General features: G+C 42.9%; 1 pseudogene; it reads left to right on the forward strand.

The window, feature by feature from the left end:
* Nucleotides 1-14300: 14300 nt before the first annotated feature.
* On the forward strand, nt 14301-14687 carry LOC150007876 (activated RNA polymerase II transcriptional coactivator p15 pseudogene; annotated as a pseudogene).
* The last annotated feature ends 10680 nt before the right edge of the window (nt 14688-25367 follow it).

Below are 25367 nucleotides of genomic sequence, written 5' to 3' on the forward strand. Positions count from 1 at the left end.
CACAAATTTAGCAGCTAAAACAAGTCACAATTTCTGTGGGTCAGGGTCAGGAGCTTGGGCACAACTCAACTGGGTTTTCTGCTCAGGGTCTCTCCAAGCTGCAGTCATGGTGTCAGCTGGGCTGTTTCGGGGCGGTCGCCTCTAAACTCACTCATTTGGAGGATTATCAGCAGGAGGGGGGGGGAGAATGGGGGAAATGGTACAGGGATTAAAAAGCACAGTTGACAGGAACAAAATAGACAGGGGGCTGTTAAGAATAATATAGGAAATGGAGAAGCCAAATAACTTATATGCGTGACCCATGGGAATGAACTAAGGAGGGGATTGCTGGAGGGAAGGGGGGTGTGGGGTGGAGGGGGGTGAAGGGAGAAAACTTGGGACAACTGTAATAACATAATCAATAAAATATACTTTTAAAAATGCAGCATCCCCTAGAGTTGGTTACATTGGAAGTTTGATGTAAATATTTTCCAAACAAACCAGCACCTACTCAATAGTGATATTGGGGGGGGGGGGAACCCCCCCACAAAAGATGATTTACTCTCTCCTACAAATATTTCATTTCAGTCCTAAATCTTCAGCCATTTTTTTTCACTAATAGAATTGTGTTAAACACATGAAATTCCCTTCCCAAATGCAAAAAGTTAACACTTTTAATAGGGATCTGTGAAATATAGAGGGGTTTTTCTTTATCTATGCAGAATAGCTAGATGTGACTGTCAGATTAGATTTCTCAATAGTTACTTGGCTAGTTAGTTATAACAAAATATCCACTTGGAACATAATTCTAAGATGTAATTAGGCAAATAAGCAAATAGTCATCAATAACTGAAAACATTTCTAATCCATAAATTGTTATTTTTGCATATATTTTCATGTTTGATTTTTATATCTGCTAATGATTTTCCCCATTTTTTTGTATAGTCCACGAATGCCACAATTCCTAGCCACAGTTCATGATTCAATAATGGATTTTAGCTTTCTCTTTTATAAAATTTTTTTGAATAGGTTGGTTATTACTAGCTTTACCTGTTGTTTTTTTTCATATAGTTTGTATGACATTTTATAGGCACAAGGTATTAATTTCCTAATATCCTGGGAAATATTATAGTGATTAATAATTCATCTATAAACAATCTGTTTTTTATATTCTTGGTAATAAACTGCTTTTAAAACACCAGTTTACAAAATGGCATTCAGAAGATGGACATGGAGAAAAAATCTCTCCCTAAATGCCATTTGCAGTTTGTACACTAGATGGCGTAGTGGCTACACTGATCACAAATGTCCTACCTGAGACATCATTTGCACGTAAAGAACAGCTGTACCTATAAATGTGAGGTTTGATTTTTTTTTTCTCTTGTAAAGTACTATATTCATTGTGAAGCAATATTAGGTAAATTACTTTTTGTTTTTTATCTCTTAACATTTATTTATCTTCCAATCTATTTAAACCATTATTGGACTGTTTTGTTAAATAAAAATGCAGTCCCTTTCAGGGTCAATTGTTTTCAGAATACAGTTGATTCTTAAGTACATTAAGTCTTTCTAAGTGGACATTTGTTTTCAATTTAGAAAAAACAATCTGTGAACAAGTGTTCAGCAAGTTTTTAGAAACTTCTTAAGAATGGCTGTTTTCAGCTAATAGGGCATAATAACGTTTCTGGAATGAGAAAGCCAATGCCCTTGGCTAAGTTGAATGTCTTTTAAGTTGATTGCCAGCATTATCATGTATCTGTCCATAGGGTTTTTCTTTATCTTTGCTGGCAATCTGGAGCATCAGTTGGATCTACTGTTTGCAATAGGTTCTGCAGCCCACACCTGAATCTCTTGGTTTCCTTTGAATCCTAGAGCACGTGCCCAGGGGCAGCCAGGCAGCCATGCGGCTCTGTGGCAGGGCTCGCCTTTGCCGTATTGTCGGATTGCACATCTTAAAAGTCATAAGGTCATTTTCTATTCCTGAAAAGGAAGTATGCTGAATTGCATTCATTCACAAAGGACATGTGCTTAAAAATACAAGAAAACAGAATGTTTACCAGGTTTTAAATTTATTAGTTAATAACCTAAAATTCTTTGAGGAGGACCACATTTTCTACAACACAGCTTGTATAATAGGCATATTCTACTTAAATGCTATACCACACACACAAACATGCACACACACACAAAAAAAACCCCACAAAAACTTCTATGTCAAATTATATATTTATGTCCTTTAATTTTGATAAGATACACATTTCAGAGTTTGTGATTAAATTTTATAGTTTGGTGGACTTGTTTTGAGAAGTTGAATGGCATGTAAAAATAACTTTTGATTTAAAGTCATATTTTAAGTCCACCAAGAATCTTATTATGGTGGATCTTCTGGTCAAAGGAAGAATCACTCAACTGATTATTTTATTTTTATTTATTTTTATTTCTTCGTGCAACACCCTGTGCTAAGCAACTAAAAGGTAGATAACTTGGTCTGGTTCCTGCCTCTGGGAACTCTGGCAGTCAAGGGCATCAGCATTTTGAAACGAATATTACATAACAGTCCTGGCTGGTGTGGCTCAGTTGGTTGGAGCATCCTCCCGTAAACTGAAAGGTCACGGGTTTGATTTCTGGTCAGGACACATGCTTTAGGTAGTGAGTTCAGTCCCCAGTCCGGGAACTTACAAGAGGCAACCTATCGATGTTTCTCTGCCACATTGACATTTCTTTCTCTTCTCCCTCTCCTCTCCCTCTCCTCTCTTCTCCTCTCTTTTCTGTCTGGAATTAATGGATATATCCTCAGGTGAGGATTTTAAAAGTAAAAATATTAAATAACATAGGGAAATTAAAGTATGATTATAAAAATATGAAAGATGATGAAAGGGCTCTAGGGGTTAAAGGAATAGGAAAGACTTGGGAAGAAGGGAAATTTTTAATGCTAATGTGTTAACCTTTAATCTGTTCAAGATTGTGTGAGATTTTCATTTAAAAAAAAAAAGTGCCCTGGCTGGTGTGGCTCAGTGAGTTGAGTGCCAGCCTGCAAACCAAAGGGTCTCCAGTTCAATTCCCAGTCAGGGCACATGCCCAGGTTGCAGGCCAGGTGAGGGCATGTGAGAGGCAACCACACATTCATGTTTCTCTCCCTCTCTTTCTCCTTCCCTTCCTCTATCTCTAAAAACAAATAAATAAAATCTTTAAAAAAAAAGGTGTGAAGAAAAACTCCAACCAGGAGAAATGGGCTGGGCAGACTCCCTGAGATGAGGACGCGCCAGGTGAATTTCTGGTCTGGCTGCAGTCTTAAGTGGAGAGAGAATGGAGCCGAGCCGCGCAGAACTACTGAGCCTCTGTTGTTCAGGGCCTCAGACCACAGGCTGGGTCTTTGAACGACAGCCTCGCAGCAGTGAGGACCGTCGAAAATGTCTGCGCACCAGAGTGATATCCTGCAAAGTCATGTTTATGAGAGATTCAGCTGGTAATCGCATCATAGATGGAGAAACAGGGAGAGGAGGGAGACACAGGGCCACCCGGGGAGTGCCTGGTCCAGGAGCTTAACTAGGAAAGAACCCCAAGCCTCAGCAAAGGTGTAAGGAGTGCAGCCAGAAGCAAGGGACACGTGGCAGGCCCGGTGAGGGAAATACAGAGACAGATATACGCTATAACAGAATCGACTGTGTAGATACAGTGTCTAAGTTTATCTGTCTAAATTAATCCTAGTCTGGTCCACACACTCGTCGCTCGTTTACTTCCCAGCACTGGTGAGACACCCACGGGCTGCTGCTTGGGGGTTAATCAGCAGCAGGGCACATGCCATGGGGAGGGAGCCTCATTCTCTGCCCTCGAGGCCACTGCAGTCACATGCAGGCCCCCAGCTGCTGGGGATGGCCCCTAGACCCACCATCCTCTCGCTCCAGAACAGAGAAGTCATAGCCAGATTTCTTTGTTCCCCCACCCCTTTCCAATGCGAAACATCATCCTCCATCTCCCCTTTTCTTGGATAATTTAGTTTAATTCAACTGTTGTTGGCCCTTGACTTGCTTCAGGGAGGCAAGAGAGCTCAGAAGTCAAGAGAGCAAACACCTGGCCTCAGGCTTTCCCAGAGGGAAGGGCTGAGCAGAGCAGCGCTGTCAGGATATCTAGGTTTTCCGTTGCACAAGAGCATTGGCTCTGGGAGACAGTACGCCTGAAGTGCAGCCTGCACATGCTTGCCAAGCTGGGCAAACTGCCAAGAGGAAAAAGACAGCCTTTAAAAATTTTTGCATAAAGAAGCCTTAAGGGAGGTCCTGATTGAGGGAAAGAAAACGTTTTCATTCGGGGGGCCGGTAGGTGATTCTTTAGTAGAAAATAGCAGCAAAAAATACCAATTTCAGCCAATTACTCTGTTATGTGTATAGTTTTTAACTAGATTTTTATTACCATATTATTTCATTGCATTTCCATTTCAGGTCTAAAACAGGTGATATGGTAATGCTCACCAACACCAAAGAACTTTTATTAGACTTATCTCCACATGATATATTCACTTACTGTATTACTATCAGGGGCCTCTGTGTTCAAAGGATGATGGTAGGAAATGGGGATAAAACAGTGAACTGGATTCGCATGGCTCCTGTCTTCACTTTGCTTCTACTCTTAGGGCCGAGAGAGGTCAGGAAAGAGGCCAGTGGACAAATGTGATGGGAAAGCATAGGAGGCCCCCAAGTCAGGCAGATCTTGGAGGAGAAGCTTGTTTGTGGAGAACAGCGAGGCCTGGAAGGGTGAGAGGGGAAGGGACCTCTTCTGCTGCTAGTGGAACCTGCTTTAGCCTGGAGGACAGGCTCCTCTTCCATTGGCACAGAGGAAAGGCAGAAAGGAGGAGTGAGTGTGTGTATTCAGTATCTCTTTGCTGTGTAATAGATTGCCCCAAATGCAGCTTCTTAAAACAATGCATCTGTTGTTTGCATGGGCCAGGAGTCCAGGCATATCTTCGCGGGGTCCTCTGGCTCAGAACTGCTTGCTCACCGATTGCCATCAAGGTACCCGCCAGGGCTGTAGTCATTTCCACTCTCACTTTGGGGAGGACCGGCCTCCCCCGTGCACGTGCAAGGTTGTTGGCCAGAATCCGAGTTCTGTGAGCCGTTGCGCTGAGGACCCCAGTTCCTCACTGGCAATTGTCCAGCAGGCCCCCCCCTCAATTTCTTGCCACGTCGGCCTCTCCACAGGGCAGCCCACAACATGGCAGAGCAAGCCAGAGAGGACAAGCAAGAAGCAAGTCCTGGTCTTTGTGTAACCTAATTTCAGAAGTCACACGGGCCATGTTGCATCAGGAGGGAGGCACTCAGATGAGCCCACGCTCAAAGGGAGTGGACTGCACAGGCGTGTGGGCACAGGAAGTGGGGATCAATAGGGAGTGTGGTTAGGCTGGAATCTGGTGGCAGGAAAGCAGGACTTTTCCGATGGTTTCCATTTCTTCTGTGCGGCGGGAGGACGATTCTTTTGTCAAGGGCTGTGGAGAGAGCCCAGTTTGCTGGGGAAAGTTGACATGATCGTGGTATATCACAGAAGAGAGAATTAACTGTGGAGACTTAAAAGAATGGCTAAGCAGTTTAAAGCAACCAGATACAGACCTTGAATGTAAGAGGCATGATTTCCGTGGCTCATGTGGATTTTCCAAGCACCTCAGGGGAAGGTGAGAAAAAGGCAGACAGTTGGATTCGCAAGGTTTTTATTTTTGTTGTCCAGTCAGGTGCCGCTGAAGGGCACTGAGGCAGAGGTGCTGGACTGAGAGTAGGCACGTGTGGGCTCTAAGTTATAAACTGGGTTAGGGAGGAAAGGGAGGACTGGAGGTGATAGGTAAGGAGAAAGGAGAAATCATAGGTCCGGAAATATTAAATAGGTAATTGAATAAGAGAATTAGAAATATAAGACATCGTGGTCCAAGAGTAACATGATGGATTTAAAATTTTTTATAGGCGGTGCCATTGCCCTGGCTGGGTGGCTCAGTTGGTTGGAACATCATCCAGTACACCAAAAAGTTGTGGGTTCAATTCCCGGTCAGGGTACAAATCGATGTCATGGATTCAGTTCCCAGTTGGGGCACAGATGGGAGGCAACTGATTGGTGTTTCTCTCTTGCATCAATGTTTTCTCTCTCTCTCTCTCTCTCTCTCTCTCTCTCTCACTCCTCCTCTGCCTCTCTCTCTCTAAAAATCAATTTTAAAAAACATGTTGGGTGAGGATTTAAAAAAGAAAGAAGGTGGTGCCATTGGTGTGGTAAATAAGACCCATAGTGGGCGTGGCTGAAGGGGCATGAAGATAAAGGTCACTAAATATGAGGAATTCAAATAGTTGGGATGCTAAGGTGTTGATGGGTCACCCACAAAAATGTTGAAGTGGCTCAGAATGACGAGAGGGCTTGCAGTGGAGGTAAAGCTGTGAGCTCGGGCCGGCCCTGCCGGGGAGTGAAAGACAGCAGAGGAGGCCCCTTCTGGCCATGTGGCGGACCAGATATCCTGAAAAATGCTTCCATTGCAGAACACCGACAAATCAGAGTCTAAACCAGATTCATCATTTTAGCTGTGTAGTTGAAATTTCTGGAAAAAAGTGAGAAATCCCTCAGGGTCCAACCCAGACAGAGTTGGACGCCAGAGTGATAACCAGGAACCGAAGCCACTTCCAACTTCTGTGAGCATCCTGGGGCCTTGGGTGACACTCTCTGGTCTCCTGGTGACAGAGGATGAGGTCATTTGGTTTCCTTCTATTGACTACAGCATAAGCCCCATAGATGTCTCTACCTGGCCTGGAACATAGGGGTAGGAGGTGTGACGATGACAAAAACAAGTCATTTTGCCCTCTTTTGTCCCCTTTAAATGAACATGTTTGTACAATTAGACACGGAGACAGCAAGGCAGATTCCTGGGCACTGGCTCCAGGGTCTTGGGGTTTAATGCCTATATAGGTGTCACATAAGCCCTGGACAGTGGGCTGCACCCTCAGTAATGGGGGAAGAGAGAGAAATCTGTCATTGCAGGGACGTAAGGAAACTTACCAGTTTCTTCCTAGGCTGTGGATGAAAAAAGACCTCCCATAAAAATGTATAACAGAAGTCCCATCCTCGTGGAGGCTGGGCCCAGAATTTATGCTACTTGTTTAGGTCTGTGAGTGCCAAGCTAAGCAAAGAAGTTCAAGTGGTTTTGGACGGGAGTACCATGGGCACCCTGTATAGTCCATGGCAACTCCTTTCTGGAACTGGAACCTCAGCTCTAGCTTCATGCTGTTCCCACACAATGCTCAAGTGAACATGAGTTCACCAATCAAAATCACAAAATACACCAGGAAACAAGCCTCATGAGTCAGAAGGAAAATGAGGTAATAGAAAATTAGTTTCCAAATGGTCAGCTACAGACAGTGTATACCAGCAGGAGAGGCAGGTAATTTGATTCAATGGCAAGTATCTGGAATGCAGTTTGGCTGTTAAGGTTTTCAAGGAACTAGTATAAATGGCCCATGGACATGGATGACAGAGTGGGGATTGACTGTGGGAGAGGGGGGAGGTGAGCAGGGCAGGGGAGAGCCATGGGGCAGAACTGGGATGACTGTAATGGAACAACAATAAAAAAAGAAATTAAAAAAAATTTTTTTAAACCTTAAAAACTTTTATTTTATTTAGTGATTTGATTATTGGAACTTTTTACTAAAGAATAATCAAATATGGATCGTCGGCAGCCATCCGTCTCGAGAGACGATGGTGTAGCTTCTTAAGAGTCTATCTGCACCGCCGAGAATGGTTGTGCAGTCCGACTCGGGAGTGACACGGTATCTGTCTCCTCCCGTGTTGAATCGACATCTTGCGATGACGCTGGAGTGTCCTCTCCAGTGAAGCTGAAGCTACAGAGCCTCGAGAGACGATGGTGTAGCTTCTTAAGAGTCTATCTGCACTGCTGAGAATGGCTGTGCAGTCCGACTTGGGAGTGGCACGGTATCTGTCTCCTCCCGTGTTGAATCGACATCTTGCGATGACGCTGGAGTGTCCTCTCCAGTAAAGCTGAAGCTACAGAGCCTGGGCAGGGTGATATGGAGGGTCTGCTGTTGCCCATGCAGCAGACCCCCCCTCTCTTCGCAGCTGAAGGATCCAAGGGAAAGACAGAGTCAATACAGCTTGACTTCAGGTGCGCCGCAGGAGTTGCCGGTATTGACTACAACGTCAAATATCCATATATCAAATATGGATATATAATGATATTCATCAAAATATTGTTTATAACAGTAAAAAAAAACTTGGAAACAATCTTCATATTCTAGAATTGGGCAATGGATAAGTGACTAATAGAAACGATAAAGTATTGCTCATATTTATAAAGTTTTTGTGACATGGGAATCTGCTTATAGCATAATACTCAGAGATAAGAGCAAGATCAAAAACTTCTTGTTACATATGGTGGTGTCTAGCTCCCCAAGTTATTTATCTAAACAAGAACATGTTTAAATAAGTATCTGATGTGTTTAGCAGTGGAAGAAATTGATGGCCTTGCCAAGATTTTGTTGAAGGATTCAGCTGTATTGAAAAAGAAAAGTCTACAAGGAAAAGTATATAAATAATAGTTTGCACATACAGACTTCAGTTTCAAACTCTGATGCACTTGAAACATGCAGTCTGCCTTGACGTACTTGAATTAGAAATACCATACTGCATTTTTCTATTTTGGATATGAAAACTTCTCACAGGATTTAAGAGTGAGTGTGTTTCTGTTCCTGTCTTTGAATGTCATTATGTATCAACTATTTATGCCATAGGAGCCAGAATATGGGCCACTTAAGTACCAATGATTTCACCATGACTCATAGTAGCGATAAAGAGCTTTCCTCCACAATCTTTCTATCTCTGTGAAATGAGAAGATTCAATATATTTTACTAAACAGAGATTTAGATAAAGAAAGCACCTGTCAGACCCCACGGAGATGGATTATAGAAATGCATGCTGGCAGCTACCCTCAGACTGCCAACTGCAAAAAACCATCTACGAATAACACATAAACCCTTTCTCACTTTTGACCTTGGTAGAACATTGGTTTACACTCCCAAAGTTTATCCTAAAGTTGCCAAGTGAGACAATGATATGTTTACGTTTTGCTCAGGGCGAGAACTATAGAGTATGAATGCCATAGAACTGAGCGATAACAGAGCGGTAAGTCGCTTCTGTCTTGATTGGATCACAGCGTGTCATAATGGCAAGAGTGAAGACTGAAGTACATAGTAATAGGTTCAAATCTGCCAATACAACTTAAGTCATCCTTTCAACAAGTCTTTAATGAATGAACCTTCATACATTTCAAACCTTCTAATTGCTATGGATACAAATTTTTTAGAGACATGGTTCTGAACCTTAAGTAGATTATAATGTGGATTAAAGGAAGCCATACAGGTAAAAAGACTAACAGGTAGTAGGGTGTTCAGTGAAGATCGGTCTTCTCTCCCGTCAGGAAGTGATAATGGGTCAGGCGGTTTGGGACAGCAGGCAGCGAGAAATCCTGGTGTAGGAGCTTCTCATAACAAACAGGCAGGCAGGGAGACACGCAGCTTCAGGGAGACAGCTCTCCAGGGGATGAAAGAGCCTCAGCTGCCCTTTGTAAATTTATTCCTTTATCAAATTTTTATTAATTCTATCCCGGGTGCTGGGCAGAGAAGGAGTAGTGATCCATAGACACAGTCCCTGCCTTCTAGGCCTCTCAAAATTATGGAAGCCCCCCTTTGAAGGAATTCTGGTTACTCTAGGTCCATCTCTGGGTATGATGTCTGACTGCTATTGTGGTAGCCCAGGTATTTTTCAATCAATCAATCAATGACTCTTTTGCAGCTAACATCTGCTAAGTACATATGCTTCTAGACTAAGCCTCAAAGCTTTTGGGTGGGGAGCTTGAAAAATTTAACTCTCCCTTTTGGAAAAATTACACTATTAAGCAGGTAATCAGAAAAGGGATTTGGCTTTAGGGGCCAGTTGTTAGAGTTGGGGTCCAGACGGATCGGCTCTTGGGACCCAAGCAGTAATGAGTAGCTGGGACAGAAAAATGAAGACCCAAATAGGAATTGAGATCAAAGGGAAAGTGACTTGTTTAATCTCAGTGCTGGACATCTGAATCCCTCCATGGTACATACAGAAAGGATTGCTCCCAGCTACGACTTCAAGGGAAGATCGAGTAGCCTCAGTTCTGGAGGAAAAAGGTAAAGAGCAGAACAAGCAGTGTCTGATGTAAGCAAGGCACCGCCTCATCTCTAGTCATGGGATCAGAAGAAGCTGACTTTACTTAATGGCCTTTCCTGGAGACCCTGAGGCAGGGTTTCATCTGGCCTGGCAGACTTCAGGAGGTTCAAGTGATGTATAGGGTGTGATGTAATTATTCAACAAACCTTGGTCAATTTCTACTACATGATGTAAGAAATGAGCAAATGTGCATTATCTATCAGCACAGTGACCTCTTCACTAACAAAACCTGGCGTAGTGGCTGTCAGACTCTGGATGATCATGTTTGTCATCGCTTTCATGGGGAGGATAAATATAGAGTTACAGGGAGTGCCCAAGTTGAGGGCAGATGTTTCCTTCTTGGGGATCAGAGTAATAGGCAGGTAATAAAGATGAGGAGTCTGGCACCAGGGGAGAGGGCAGGATGCATGGCTGGGAGCCGCAGGGAGGGAGATGCTGGCATTCTCCTCTAAACATCGAGAGCCTAATTTGTCTTTGCCAGATGAAGGAAGCCCCACCTCTCTAGACTTGCTAGTCACACCTCAGGTGGGAGAAACATGTGAATATTTAATCAGCAACCGTGGTGTGGAAGATGGGCAGGACCAGGATTCGGCACTAAGCCTTCACACTGAGGGCAACTGGCATATGAGTCTGAACGGGCTGCAGGGGCTGAGAGTGGGCCTCCGCTGGGCGGGAACCACACCTGCACCAAGCTGCCTGTGGAGCGTGGTGGAAGGGAATCTGCTAGGGGAGGATGCTGCAAACCCAGCCAAGTAGTGTCAGGAAGCAGGTCTGTCCTCCGGAGCAGGATTCTAGGTATCAGGAAGGGGTTGGAAGCCAACCTGAGGTCTTGGAGTAAGATAGATTCAGTGCAGGCAAAACTCTGTCCCAAGTAAAAACTGACGTAGTAAACAGGAGAAGGACAACATGTTGGAAAATGGGAACCAGGTTCACTGTCAACTTGGAGCTTAAGGCGTGGGGAATTGGATCAGCTGCAGAGTTGCTAGAGCCTCTTACCATCAGAGTACAACAGGGCACCCTGTAGCTCAGGCAGCAACACAAGAGGCTGAGAGTGGGCAGCCCCTTGGGAGGACTGGGATCTGAAAATGACTAACCAGGACCGCAAAGCAAGCCCAGTGAAGGCAGGGATCTTCCCTGCTTTTCAGTAGGTGAGGCATCTGATAGGTGCTCAACAAATGTGACTGTCCCCCAAACCCCTCACAATGACATGGAAGAATGAGACTTGTTAGGTCATTTGTTTCAAATGTGGATAGGTCCAGAGAATTAATTTCCTGAATGTTTAAATGCGGGGGGTGGTGGATAAACCCAGCAGCAGAGGATTTTAAGTTGGGGCTGCTATGGTATCCTGGAAGGAACAGGTTCTTTTTTCTTTAAAACAAAATTGAAACCTTGGAAACACATTATCATGTGCTTGGATGAGACCCCGGTGTCTTGCATCATATTAAATGGGAGAGAAGTTTTTATTTGGATACTTTTAAGGACAAATAGGACCAATTGGCCACACAGCTTAAAGGAACAATGGTAAGTCTGATTGTGAGTAGACCTGACATGGATCCATCGTGCTGCATTAGCTGAAATCTGTCTTCCTCAAAAGTTCTGAAAGGATGTACATTTTCAGTGATGTTTAGCGCCACGTGTTACAATAGTAATGATTGTCCGAATCACCTTACTAGGGTTATTGTCAAGTCATTTTTTTTCCTGCTGGTAATTAGATAGCAGTTTCAGCTAATTAACCAATCTTGGTTTGTGAAATCTACTAGCCATGGTGACAAGACATGATAATTATTTGAAATTTTAAATCAAGTTACTTAGCTACTAGTATAAAATAAAAGAGAGTTGTAATGAAGACTCAGTCCTGTTCTATAGCATTTCGGTTAATTATTTTTCTAAGAAACTACACTTTATTTTTTTGACAATTAATGTGATACAAATATTAAAGAAATCTATGCCCAATCATGTAGCTAAGTCTATAAATTATTTCTGTCCAAAGGGTTTAATCTCCAAAATATATAAAGAACTCACATGACTCAACACCAGGAAGACAAACAATCCAATTAAAAAATAGCCAAAGGACCTGAACAGACACTTCTCCAAGGAGGATATACAGATGACCCATAGACATATGAAAAAATGTTCAAGATCACTAGCCATCAGAGAGATATAAATTAAAACCGCAATGAAATGTCTTCTCACACCTGTCAGGATGGCTGTTATTAACAAGTCAGCAAACAACAAGTGTTGGTGAGGATGTGACAAAAAGGGAACCCTACTGCCCTGCTGGTGGGAATGCAGACTGATGCAGCCACTATGGAAAACAATATGGACTTTCCTCAAAAAATTAAAAATTGAACTGCCTTTTGACCCAGTGATCCCACTGCTGGGATTATACCATAAGAATCCTGAAACACCACTTCGAAAGAACCTATGCTCTCCTGTGTTCATAGCAGTGCTATTTACAATAGCCAAGTGCTGGAGCAGCCTAAGTGCCCATCAGTAGATGAGTGGGATAAAAAACTCTGGTACATTTACACAATGGAATACTATGCAGCAGGAAGAAAGAAGAAGGAATTCCTACCCTTCGTGACAGCATGGATGGAACTGGAGACTATTATGCTAAGTGAAAGAAGACAGTTGGTGAAAGGCAAATACCATATGATCTCACTGATAAGAGGAACCTAATGAACAAAATAAAACGACAAACAAAATAGAACCAGAGACATGAAAACAGGGAACAGACTGACAGCTGCCAGAGGAAAGAGGGAAGAGGGGAAAGGCAGAAAGAAGGGGAAGGGACTAGTCAAAGAACATGGATGAATGACCCATGGACGTGGACAATGGGGTGGGATGGCCTGCGGGAGCGGGGCTGGGGCAGGATGGAGGAGGGCAAAGGGGGAAAAATTGGGACACCGGTAATGGAATAAACAAGAATAAAAAAAAATTTCTGTCCATGGAATTAGAAGGTGTATATTAGATGAATTAATATTATCCAAAGTTTTATACTAAAAAACAACAACAGTCTGATGTTATTCTCAACTCATCTCTCAGTAACATGAAATGGTTTATAGTTGTGATCTATATTGGAATAATTATACCAAAAGCCTGTTAGCAACTCATGCAAGATTAAATTAAAAGTCTGCAGTCTATTTACAAAAAAACTGGTATACTTTTTCATGGAGATATTCAACAAACTAGTGAAATATTTGAAAGTAAGAAAGTTGTTTTGAAATTAAGAAACACTACTGTTTCATCTGTCCCATAGAAACTCTATTTTGAAGGCTTATTTGGAGTAAAAAATTAGTCCAATACTCAGCACAAATTCTAAATATTACTGGCAGTGAAAGATCTTGTAAATCCTTTTATACTTAATATCATTGATCTTATAAGTGTAGATAGAATTACAGGATCCCAAATTAGAAGGGTTCTGGCATTGACAAATGTGGAGAAATTTTCCCAGCTCTAAATTGGTTCTTAGTAACTCACTACATTGTCAATAGAAATGTGTGTATCTGTAAGTACTAAAGTTATATCACATGGGAAAAATAGACCTCGCTGGCCCAGTCCTTCAGTAGTCCTCTAATTTTTAAAAACGTTTTCTTATTTAGAAAATGCAACCATTTTATCCCCAAGCTTTATGGAAGTCCTACATGTAAAACTGATTTAAGCTGAGCTGCTTTGATTCAAACAGCTGAGCTTTGTCAATGGGAGTCAGGCTATCTCTGAGACTCCCCTAAAGAATATCACAGGGTCTTGCAGAGTACAGTTGGAAAACCATTTATTTACATTAGATGTCTCAAATGTCAGCCCTCAGAGTAGGAGTTTTCTGTCATCAACCAGAAAAAGCAGAGGAAGGAAAGAAAGATGGATGTAAGAATTAATGAAAGAGAAGACGAATATATGAGGATCAATAAAGCCAAAATTTGGTTCTATGAAGAGACCAATGGAAATGACACACCTGGAAATATGCATGAGAGAGAAGAAATAAACAGTATTAGAAATGGAAAAAGAACAGCTCTATAGAGACTATAGGGATTAAAAGATAGAGCGCCGTGAGCGAGAGATGGAGCATGGGCTGTTAGGGAGCGGGAGCGGAGCAATGCCTAAATCAAAGGAACGTGTTTTTTCGAGCTCTTCTGGCAGCGATGCTGACAGTGAAGTTGACAAAAAAAGTGAAAGAGGAAAAAGGAAGTTCCTTCATAAAAACCTGTAAAGAAGCAAAAAACTAGTGAAACATCAAGAGTCGTGTCACCATCTAAGCAAAGCAGCTGCAGCAGAGGTGATAACATGTTTCTGATTGGGAAAATGAGGTCTGCCAGCATTTGGGACTATAATGGAAAAGTCCTAGTTGATATTAGAGAGCATTTGCATGGATCCAGAAGGTGAGGTGGAACCAGGAAGAAAAGGTATTTCTTTAAATCCTGACTAGTGGAGCCAGCTGAAGGAACACATTTCTGACATTGCTGACGCAATAAGAAAACTATAAAATCGGAGCCATATAAAACTTGTACTGTTGTAGCTGATTTAATCTGTCTTTTTACATTGGCTTTTGTTTTCTAAACCTTTTTTTCCAAGCTATTGTGTATTTGGATTGCAGAGCAATTTGTAAGAATACTTTTTTTTTTTTTTAAATGTGCATTATTTAAAATGCTCTGAGTGTAGCTCATTGTCAATTTCATTGAGGAGGACTGCTTTGTGCCCGCCACCTGGTGTAAAATAAAATCAAGTGACACAGTCTTAACTGTTGTGGCCTTCTTTGATCAGAAGAATTGGCACTATTTAAGGCCAAAAGTTTATAGACCTTTTAATTTCAACTTTTTACATTCAAAAGAATTTGTATTGTATTAAATTTCTAAGCTTTTGATTTATTAAATCCATAGTTGATCTGTTTTCTTCTAAACGAATGTGCAATGGTACTTCATTTTCCCCATTTTATCTTTACTTCATTTTCCTTTAGTAACTTGTAATGTTCAGTTTTCATTTTTTTGTTCTTTTTCTTGAATGTGTTATGCTAATCCGGAAAGTCAGTGAAACTGTCGAAATACTAGTTATCTCCATAAGGTACTTACAATTAAAATATTATGTGAGAACTACAATCACTAATTCTACTGTATTAAATAATAGGAGATATAGTTTGTTAAACAACATGGCTTGTATGAAAACTCTGAGCAAGTAAGTATGCCATCACCTGTAGTGTTCTGTGTAGTCATTATCTTATAGCTTAGTCTGCAGAAAATAATTACTTAGATGTCTGATTTCTTTTCACTTATTAAACATGTTCACCATAGGATTATGTCTATAAAAATCAGAAATTTTTAAATTAGATTAGGATTTAATAAAAATTGTGAAAGCTTAAAAAAAAAGATAGCAAGAGTATATTATAAACAATTTGATTTCTGTAACCTTGAAAAACAGATTAAATGTGCATCTTCCTAAAAAATTTAACATAACCAAAACTGGATCAAGAAGAAATAGAAATTCACAAAGTCCTATAATTATTAACTAATTTGAATCAATGACCAAAATATTTCACCAGACCCAAAAGGTTTTATTAGTGAGTTCAACTCAGCATTTAAGAAACAAGGCATTCTAATTATATTAGTTTGCTGGGGCTGCTATAACGAAATACCACCGTTTGGGTGACTTAAACAACAGAAATTTATTTTCTTGCACTTCTGGAAAGCTGGAAGTCCAAGATCAAGGGTGTTGGCAGGTTTGGTTTCTTCCAAGGCGTCTCGCCTTGGCTCCAAGATGGCTGCCTTCTCATTGTGTCTTCACACAGTCTTTCCTCTCTGTGTGGGGTGTCTCTGTGTGTATTCAAATGCCCTCTTTTATAAGAACACCAGACAGACTGGACTAGGGTGTACCCTAAAGACCTCATTTTAACTTAATCACTTCTTTAAAAAGTCAATCTCCAAACACAGTCATATTAAGATGTACTGAGGGTTAGAGCTTTAACACATGAAACAAACACAATTCAGCCCATAATACTAATATTACACAAACTACTTTATGTTACAGAAAATGATGAAACACGTCCTAGCTCAGTCTAAAGCCAGAAGGGAAAACAACAGACAAATCCCACTTACAAAAGTAGATGAAAACTTCCTAGACAAAATATTTGTAGCTTAACCCAACCATGTATTAAAAAATATAATCATGCCCAGGTTGAGTTTATTATAGTCACTAAAACTCTGTGCTCAGCAATTAAAATTCATGGCAACAGTCTAAAACTGATTAGTTTGCCAGTACTTAATGGTGGTGAAAGAAAATGTACTGATTTGAAAATATGTTTAATTTACATAAGAACTGGAATTTTGGATGGTCTTACATTCATTAAAACCTATATGTTTTACTGTGGTATCTTCGTTGTATTTGGGAATATACCAGAACTTTAAATGCATTGCAGATGCCGTTGAGGAACTTAGCACCATGAGGCTGAAGGATCCACATTCTAAAAACGTAGTTTTCACACAAGTCCTTCTGGCTGAATTGTTCAGAATAGAATGCCAGTCTCTGACTTTAAATGTACTTTTGGAGCAAACGTCTACCAGCATGTGGCTGCTTACATCTGTTATTTTAAGACACTAATCAAGAAGAACATAGCCTTATTTCCTCCCCCACGATATTTATGTGACTTTATATGAAATCAGTGTTAGAAAGCTAATTACAGTATTCGGGTGGCACAGTAATAGGCATTTGTGATCACAAGTAGGTGCTATTAAGGAAGAGAAAGGAAGGCAATACCACCAAGCAAAGAACCACCCAGTAAACTCTGGAGGTTTAAATATCACTCCAGGAGTTCAACTTTCAAATGGGATGTATTTTTATTTCTTTATTTAGTAATAGGAACAAGCTGTCTTAAATGCTATATCTGAAGATCTAAGAAGGAAAAAGCTTTGTGTCTTATTAGCAGAGGTTACTGTGGTAAAGAAATTCAGTTCCCAGGAACGGTCTATTATGGTGTCTCTGTGTGGGTGGATTAATGTGCTCTGTTGTGTGGCCTCACCCTGTCCCTCAAGCCCAGATGGCCATCTTGCAAGTGCGTGTGCTTGTCACTAGGTAGATTGGCTGAGACCACGGATGAAATGGAACAAATCCACACCCACTGGCAGAAGTCTTCATTTATATTCCACTGACAGCCAGTATAATTATATCTGTATGCAAAGGACAGCATTTCTTACAATAATTTTTTGGAAGTTTTTGAGACAATATTTTGAAACATTAACAGATTTTTTCCCGTGTGATTCTTTGCTCCTTGCGACATCTCCTTTAACCCCCGGCAGCTGGGGCCCTCTGTGTTCACTTCCTTAGGAAAGGGTGACAGAGCAGAATGCAGAGAACAGGGAAGCCAGCTCTTCTTTGTTGAGTTTCAAAAGCCTAGGCCTGGCATGAGATAAAAGACTGGAAAGAATTGCTTGAGGGTGATCTTGGAGGCAGACAGACCCAGACACGTCTAGGACACTCTGGAGTGACCCTGCATCAAACACGTTGAGAAAGAAAAAGAAACATCTGCCTGGTGTTCTAGGCCAGCTGCCTCAGCGTGTCACCAAGTGGCCTGCCCCTCGGGTGGCACAAGAATCTCTTCCTGGCCCAAGTGCTATGAGCGCAACAGAATGTTTCCAGCGGGAATGTGGTGCCCTGAGGCTGTACTGCGGAGGCCGTGAGTTCCAGAAGGAGGCAGGACGTAGCAGTGACATCTGTGGGCCTCTGGCCTGAGGCCAGCAAAGGTCAAATGGAATTAAGGACTTCTCAGAGGACTCTGGTATAGATGGTGACAGCCCGATGCTGTGCCTACACGCAGGCTCACATGTGCTGCTGGGAGTCCTGAGCCCTCCCGTAGGCTATGCCTTGGGGACCCGGGCTCCTGCAATTCCTGGTGCAAACAGTCCTCAGCCCACCTTTGGGGCCCACCTGGGCTGGTTCCCTATACCCATCTTTATGATAGTGTGGGTAGTGCTGGTGTTCGTGCCCCTGCTCCGCAGGGGTCCGCTCGAGGTGGCTGTTTGTCGGGTGTATGTACCTCTGTGGATATGAGTGCGGCGTGAGAGGCTTGAGCCAGCTCTCAGTGTGACCATGTTCAGGTCATCATGAAGGCGTATTTGTGAAGGCTGGAGGAAAGAATGTATTAACAGTTTGTTAGCTTGATTTTATAACTTCTAAGTATTTGGACATATGGGTCATGACTTCCATCGGTACACTTGCACTCAGCTTACCTCTCTGCCCCACTGTGACTCCTCAAAGCAGTGACCGAGTGGCCAGTCCACTGTTGAGCCCTACCAGCCTGCTCCACGCCCTGCCTGCGCTGTGCTCAGTGAGTGTTGATGGAATGAATTGGTAAGATAAGTATGTGTTTTTGACAGCTGTTCACCTGCACAGCCAATCAAGGTGAACAATTCACATTTAGGACCAATGAAAATGTTCTAGTGGAATGTGGAAACAATACTCGGGAGTTGGCATAGACTGAATGCCACTAACTGTCTTCTAAATGAAGACAGGGTGTCACTGCTGCCTCCCAGGAAGTGAGATAGGAAAAGCCCTTGACTTGGTTACGGTCCAAGGGGTAAGCCTTGGCTTCTGCCTGAGCACTGACCTTGGACAGACCGAGCTGGCCAAGCTCTACATCCTCTAGAGCTTGCCATCAACTGGTGTGGAGCCAGCAGCCTGTGCTTCTGGGTAGGCGGAGCTTGGCTGTGGGCCCTGGGGCCGGAGCTGGTGCTGGAGCCAGGGCAAAGGACTTGGCCCTGCCCTGCTCTCACTAAGCAGGCTGTGGGTGGAGTGAGTCCCGTCTGTGGGAGGGGCTCTTCTTCCCATCAGCTCGCTTTCGCAGAGCTCCTTTGCAAACACATCTGCTGAGGGAAGACGACGTCCCGAAATGAAGACTGTTACATAATGATTTCATGAATGACATACAGCTTCCTCAAGTCACTCTTTTCCTGTTACCTTTACAAACAGGGTTTTACAAGCAAGTCTATTTTAGATGCTTGTAGTAAGAACAAATTTAGAAACCGTTATAAGGTGTGACGCATTTGATGGAAAATATAGATGGACAGGGAATGATGTTCCTCATTAATAGGGAAAATTAGATAACGGTCACTAAAATATACATGAACTAAGGTAACTATGTCAAATGACACGCTAAAGGTTAACTAGGTAAAGGAAGGAGTATAGGTGATAAACTTCTGATATTCTAGCTCTGTTCAGCATGAAACTAAATGGGGTTTGCACCACATTTACTAGGTGGAGGGTTTATGCCACATTTGCTTGGCTCTGGGCAAGTTTTTTGATCTGTTGAGCAGAGCAGACAAGGCCCAGGACGTCTCCAGGGTCATGAGCATTCTGTGTTGCTGACTGGGTTTGGAGCTTAATTATTTAAATGTTTCCAGACTCAAATGACTGATGAGCTAACATATTTTTTAATTCAGACATTCACAGAGCAAGCTGTAAGATGGGCTCAGAGCAAACGCTGCAGAACGCGCTGGTGAACTGATGCTCACTGACAGTTTCATGCCGTGTATTTTATTTTGATATTTACGTTTTGTATTGTAAATTTAAAATTGTATCCAAATTTTAAGGGAACAACACCCTATCTCAATTCCAGTCCCCAGAGAAGGCTCCCTCGAAGAGGACGAGAGTTTGTTTTGCTGTTGCTTTTTGAAGAGAGAAAGAATGCTGTTAGAATAAAGAAAAAGAATGTTGCCAGAGCGTTCCGCTCAATTTAGCCCTCTAAAGATAAACACACTGGTGATTCATTGCATGCTGCTGTTACTATTTTAATGTTAATTCTGCAACCTTTTCCTACTCCCTCTCTGTCTCTGAGTAGGTGGGTTATAGGTAGGCTTACTTAGAGGAAGAGTTTGTTCCTGTCAGGCTCCTTGTAAGGTTCCCCGTGGTTCAAACTATTTCTTATGCAAGCAATAGCCACTGGGGGCTCTTGAAATAGTACTTTAAAGAATAAGAGCATATTTGAGAATTATCCAGTCTGAGGAGATTATGTAAAGTTAACAGAGTTTGCTAACCACAACACTTAAGTAATTTAACTATCTCAGATGAATAACAGATCTTTTATAGCACTATGCAAATGGTCCCTGAATCTTGATCATCAGTCCTGCAAAGGTGACCATGAAAAATATTTTCCCTGTCTGCAGCAAAACATATCCCTCTATTCCTTGTCACTTCTCAGTCTTGATACCCTGTCTTTTTAGCGTATGTTCCATTTTCCAAGCTGAGGGCGGTTCACTAAGCTGGTCGTGCTTTCTCCATAGGTTTACCTCTTGGTCGTTATTCGGTGGTAGAGGCTCCCATCTAGCTGGGCTTCACTCGCAGAGAAATGGCCTTACTTACGTTTGCATCAGAGTATCAGTAATAAATATTTACAGCAAATGGTTCTGAGTGGATATAAAGCAGGTTTTCAGCAAATAAATGGTTTTTACTATAGAAATACCGGATCTCTCTGTACGGGTCACAGCATCCAACGCGAGGGTTCGCTGCAAGTCTTGTGAACTCCCTCGGTGGCCCACACCCTTTCTGTCTCCATCTTGGTTCTGAGCCACCAAGTTTCATTGCTGTCAGACCTGCTCTCACTCCTGCCTGCTTCCTTCCTTTCCTTTTGTCCCTGGTACCCACCTGAAGGCCACAGCATTCTGCCACACACTCTGGATCTTTCTACCCCTTGCATTTGGCTTTCCTCTGTGTCCTGACTCACCATATTGTGGAAGAGCACATGCATTCTTATCTCAGGAAAACCCATGGTAGGGGAGGAACAGGAATGACTTCAGGGAGGCAGTTACTCACTGTAACCACCCAGGAATGAAAATAAATGTACTTATGACCTGATAGCTGTTTCCTCAGTGGCCTTACTTTTTCACCTCGAATGGTGGAAATATAATACTCCGGGAAAGTAGTGAAGTCTTCATGCATTTTGATTAAATAGTTAAATTTTATTTCTTTTACTCAGGTGAATATAATCCTCTACCCGAAGATCATCCTAAAGATAAACTGAAATCCCTACTCCCTACAAACCACATACCAGTGCAGGCATAAAGGTCAGAGTAACATGTGTTGTGTATGTCATCTTTGCCGAGTTCTGACTCTTCGATTTTTGTTCTGCTGTCTGTATTTGCCAACGGGGAGCCAGTGACACAGGGTTTGGGGGTTTGCTTCTCCCTGTCTCCCTCACAGAACCCACAGTTTCAGCTGTGCACTTGCCAAAAGGTTTTTAAACTCTTAATCCAGCATTGGGCTAAACACCTTTGGGGACAGCCTCAGGGACATCCTGGACCCAGCTTTCTGAATACTATATCACATTAGACTCTTAGAAGGCCACAAGTTCATTCTTTCTTACAATTCCTTGACTCTTTTCTCCTGCTAAGGGCTCTTTCATTGCCTGAGCAGATCCCACTGCTGGTGCCCCCTTTGACACCCCTCCTACCACCTACCATAGTTTCTATCTATTACCCAGCCTCAGGTGCACCCAGGCAGCAACGAGGGCGCCTTGGCTGTCTGAACAGTTCCCAGGGAGAAGGAACTTCTATTAAGAACACTTGCTCACTGACATGTAGTTTGTTGAGACAATGATATGATTGGCTGAATAATGGTCCCCACATCCTAATCTCCAGCCTTGTGAATAAGTTGTGTTATATGGGAAAGGAGGGCTTCATAGATGTAATTAAGTTAAGGATCTTGAGTTGGGGAAATTATCCTGGATCATCCTTTTTAGCTTGGTGTAATCACATGGATCCCTCTCAGAGAGGCAAGAAGATCAGAAGAAGAAAAGGCAATGTAACGGCAGGCATAGAAGGTGAAGTGATGTGGCAGTAAGCCAAAGAATGCCCGTTGCTCCTAGAAGTTGGAAGAGATGAGGAATGGATTCTCCCCTGGAGCTTCCCAGAGTTAGCTCAGCTGGTACATTGACTTGAGCCCCGTAAGAGTCATTTTATGACTTCCGACCACCACAACAGTAAGAATAAATTGAGGTTGTTATAAGCTGCTCACGTTGTGCTTACCGTATTTTATTATAGTTGCTGCAAGAAGCTAATACAGATGAAAGGCAATGGGAAAAGCAAGTTGAAAGCAGAACAGCAAGTCGGGTAGAGAAAGCAGTCAGAGGATGGCTGAGTCCTCTTCTAGGAACAACTATAACAGCTCCCCGTCTTGGCCCGCTTCCCTGTACTCAGTTAGAAACTGGTTACACCCTGACTGGTATCCAGTGTCTTTCCTTGTTTCCCCCTCATATCAGAGACAAATGTTTATCTCTTTCTTTACCCCATGGCTCCCAGGAAATTTCCCACTATTGTCTTGGAGGAATCACTCAGGCTTACATTCCTCAAAAACTGTAGCTAGAAGCTTGCTGGGGTCCTAACAGGTCCTTCTTGAACCATTTTGGTGGCTGGTGTTGATGGTCACTGTTAGTTGTACCAAATTTAGTGCTGTGAATAGTCAGCACATGAGATCGCTCCCTAGTAATTAATAGGTAGGATCTTATCCTTCACTTCCTTCAAACAACGGTCTTAGAGAGAAAAGTCTGAGAACGTAGTTCCCAGTTAAATCAGCCAGGCGTGTGTTGATTACCTTCGGTGTACTCAGCGTGTTGCTCTAGGTATCCTGGGTTGATACGAAAAACTCAGGGAGCCTCTACTTCTTTCTTCAATGTGTGCCTGGATAAGGAGATAAAAGCAGCACAGTGAAGCCGAATCACTCCCCAATCGATCTGATGGCAACGTAAGTACTGGTACTTACCCACTGTCTACTAATGGAAGCCAAAGTGTACTTGTGTAGGAGGACACAAGGTTTTCTCGGGGCTATTTAAGGCGATCAGGCAGAAACTGATGAATGAGTGAAAAGGTGACCCGTACGTTATAGGCGTGATGGGATCCTCCAGTTGGTGAAATGGCTGAAATTAAGAATGGGCCTTTGCCTGGACCACATTGTTTATTTCTTTATTGATGCATCACTTAGGTGGTGAGGCATCATTCTAAACACAACTGCTGAGCACTTAGTAGTGTTCTCAGAGTTATGAAGACTGACTAGATCCCTGCTTTCATGGACTCTTTATTGTAGCAAGGTAAACAATTTATGATCGATAAGCATTTTCCAAGTTAAGAAACATCTTATTCTCTTGTTACTAAATCAATGTTTAACCTCTTAAATTTAAGTCACTCAGAGCACAGGATACCTTGTTTGGTGAAGCCTAGCAAGGTACCCCATGCAGGAACTATTTTTGTTTGCAAAGTGGTGTTGCCTTTGCCAGCCTCCAGGAACAGCTCATTAAGAGCCAACCTAGGGACTTCCGGCCAAGATGGAGGCTTAGACGGACACGCTAGGTCTCCCTCTACAACTATACAGGAATACAACTACTTCAAAACAAAGGATAACTAGAAATTCCAGAAAATAAAACTACACGGAAGTCCAACATATGAAGTTATAAACCAACGGTGCCATTTGGGCAGGTAAGAGTTAAAGTGGGCAGTGCTGTTTGCGGTCGCACCCGGAGCGGCGGGCGGCGAGGAGTCCCGGTGGCCAAGCCCCTGGCGGTGCGCGACCCCGGCGAGGAGTCCCGGTGGCCAAGTCCCTGGCGGTGCGCGACCCCAGCGAGGAGTCCCGGTGGCCAAGTCCCTGGCGGTGCGCGACCCCGGCGAGGAGTCCCGGTGGCCAAGTCCCTGGCGGTGCGCGACTCCGGAGCTGGGGAGAGCGGCCGCCGCATCGCCTTGAACAGTGAGGCCCAGGGGGGCGGGAGGACGGATCCCGGTCTCCTAGCTGAATAACTGTGTGAATCCATCTTGGACCCCCGCCCCCACAGAAAGCACCACAGGGCTGCGAAATAGGTCGCGGACAAGCAGGCGCCGGTCGCTAATTTGTGACGCGTACACAGGCACTGCCCCGGACAGCCGGCCCAAGAAAACAAAAAGCATCTGTCAAAATGAGGCAGACAACTTTAGAAATACCGGTAACACAACTCACCAGGCAGCAGATAGAGAACCTGACAGATGAACAGATAAGAAACCTGTCAGAGGCTCAGTTCTGGGCCATTGTTATCAGGTGGCTTACAGAATTCACAAAAGAGCAGGAAAAAGATATGAAAGAAGCGAAAAACTTTCATAACGAAAGGAACAAAACCGCATACGAGATAGAAGGAAAGGAAATAAAATCCAGAGTTCATTTCAACAAACTGGAATTTGGAGAAGGAACAAGCAGTCAACCAATGCAGAGAGAGGAAATGGGAAGCAACAACGAAAGGATCAGAAACCTCTGGGACAGCTATAAAAGGCCCAACATAAGAATCATTGGTTTGCCAGAGAATGAGGAAGATGAACTAGAACTTGAAAAATTGAGTGAAAATATAATAAAGGAGAACTTCCCAGACTTGGGAAAGGGAATAGACCTGCAGGTCCAGGAAGCAAGGAGAGTTCCCAAGAGACTGGACCCAGGGAGAACCACTCCAAGACACATTATAATCAAAATGTCAAAAATTAAAGATAAAGAGAGAATCTTAAAAGCAGCAAGAGAGAAGAAAAGAATTATGTACAAAGGGGTCCCAATTAGACTATCAGCTGACTTCTCAAGGGAAACCCTACAGGCAAGAAGAAACTGGCAAGAAATATTCAAAGTAATGAAAATCCAAAACCTACAACCACGAATACTCTATCCAGCGAAATTGTCATTCAGAATAGAAGGACAGAGAAAGTGTTTCCAGGACAAAATAAAACTGAAAGAGTTCATTAGATCCAAACCACTGTTATATGAGATGTTAAAGGGACTGGTTTAAAAAAAAAAACAGAAGCTAGGGAGATGAAACAAAGGCAAACTAAATAGGCAACGAGAGGGGAAGAGGAACTGTGGGTACGGGAAACATATTGGGGGGAGGTCAACAGGGAGGGGGAATGGGGAAAGGGAGGGAGATGATATAGGAATTGGGGATCAAGGTAGGAGGGAATGGAATAGACGGAGAGAGGTTGGGAGGAACTGTATGCACAACTAATGGACATAATCTAAAAGGGGGGGACAACTGGAGGGAGGGGGGCCACCGGGTGGAGGGGAGCAGAGGGAAGGGAAATTGGCACAAATGTAATAATTTAATCAATAAAACACATTAAATCATTAAAAAAAAAAAAGAGCCAACCTAAACCTTTCCCCCTTCCCAGACTGTCTAGATAGCTGAAACATCACC

This window comes from Furipterus horrens, unplaced genomic scaffold (assembly GCF_987537825.1).
Source record: "Furipterus horrens unplaced genomic scaffold, mFurHor1.1.pri manual_scaffold_6, whole genome shotgun sequence".
NCBI classification, from domain to species: Eukaryota; Metazoa; Chordata; class Mammalia; order Chiroptera; family Furipteridae; genus Furipterus; species Furipterus horrens.